This window comes from Salmo salar, chromosome 02 (assembly GCF_965601325.2).
Source record: "Salmo salar chromosome 02, fSalSal1, whole genome shotgun sequence".
Lineage (NCBI taxonomy): Eukaryota > Metazoa > Chordata > Actinopteri > Salmoniformes > Salmonidae > Salmo > Salmo salar.
Window position 1 is genome coordinate 71,196,545 of NC_138292.1, and position 1,979 is coordinate 71,198,523.

The following is a 1,979-nucleotide window of genomic DNA, read 5'->3' on the forward strand; positions in this document are numbered from 1 at the left end:
CAGTTTAGCCTGTCATTCTTAATTATCTGTTATCTTGAAAATCTTAAAGATGAATTCATACAGGTATTCCTCAGTACAGTAGACAGTTATTTTAATAATGAATGTAAACATTGGTTGTCAAGCATATACATTTAGGCGTGTTAGGCATTGCAGCAAACTTTAAAGGCGAGTCGAGAAAGGAAGCATCTCTCCATCAGCTTCTTGGTCTCTGACATAGAGTTGAATTGAGTTTAATGACAGTCTGTAAAACTGAAAGGGTGCATATTATCGCTCTAGCCATGCTTATACAAACTCTGTCAAATGTGCCCTCTATTTAACTCTATGGTCCCTGACAACTTCAGTCAACCACAGACCTCAAACTTCACACTTAGTGTTTATTCTGGGGATGTGTATAATGGCGCCGGAGAGATGGCTGCCGTTTTACGGGCTCCTAAACCAATTGTGCTATTTTATTAGTTTTATCGCATTTTTTTTGTACTTATTTTGTACATAATGTTGCTGCTACCGTCTCTTACTACTGAAAATAGCTTCTGGACATCAGAACAGCAATTATTCACCTCGAACTGTAAAAAACGATTTATGAGTCCAACGCAAAGGATATACTGCTTTCTCGAGAACAAGCCCGAATCCCTGTCATTTTCGTGAGGAAAAGAGGGAGAAAAAGGGGGCGGAGGTCGGGCTGCCATCTGAGAATTTGTAGGCGAGTGAGTAAACCTCCACTACCATTCGTTCTATTGGCCAATGTGCAATGATTGGAAAATAAAATGGATGATCTACGATTAAGAATATTTTACCAACGGGACATTAAAGACTGTAATATATTACGTTTCACTGTGTTGTGGCTGAACGACGATACGGATAATATAGAGCTGGTTGGGTTTACTGTGCATCGACAGGAAAGAGAAGCTCCGTCTGTGTCAGGGATTTCTTCGTCGTCAGACGATATAGCGAAATCATCGTCGGAAAATGAGGACCAATATGCAGCAGAGTCGAGATAGTTCATTTTGAACATTTAACCTGTTATGGCTAGGGGGCAGTATTTTCACGGACGGATAAAAAACGTACCCGATTTAATCTGATTAGTACTCCTGCCCAGAAACTAGAATATGCATATAATTATTAGCTTTGGATAGAAAACACTCCAAAGATTCTAAAACTGTTTGAATGGTGTCTGTGAGTATAACAGAACTCATTTGGCAGGCCAAAACCTGAGATGATTCTGTACAGGAAGTACCCTGTCTGACCATTTCTTGGCCTTGTTGATTATCTCTATCAATTACAGGGGATCTCTGCTCTCACGTGACACTTTCTACGGCTCACATGGACTCTCAGAAGGCGGCAAAATGCTGAATCGTGGCTTTGCAGGCTCTGGTTGAAACAAAGTAGCGCGTTTGGGTAGTGGCTGGTTACAGTACTGTGAGACTCAGGCTCGTGCCCGCGTCGACCGAAAGCTTTGTTTACTTTCCTCTGTTTAGCTAAACGGAGATTCCCGGTCGGAATATTATCGCTTTTTTACGAGAAAAATGGCATAAAAATGGATTTTAAACAGCGGTTGACATGCTTCGAAGTACGGTAATGGAATATTTAGAAATCTTTTGTCACGAATTGCGCCATGCTCGCGACCCTGATTTACCATTTCGGATAGTGTCTGGAACGCACGAACAAAACGCCGCAATTCGGATATAACGATGGATTATTTTGGACCAAACCAACATTTGTTATTGAAGTAGCAGTCCTGGGAGTGCATTCTGACGAAGACAACAAAGGTAATGAAACTTTTGTAATAGTAAATCGGAGTTTGATCAGGGCTAAACTTGGTCGGTGTCTAAATGGCTAGCCGTGATGGCTGGGCGATCTACTGAGAATATTGCAAAATGTCCTTTCACCGAAAAGCTAACCTTTGATGATCTTCATCAGATGACAACCCTAGGACATTATGTTATCCTCTCTAGGCTAGGCGGGACGAATTCGTCCCACCT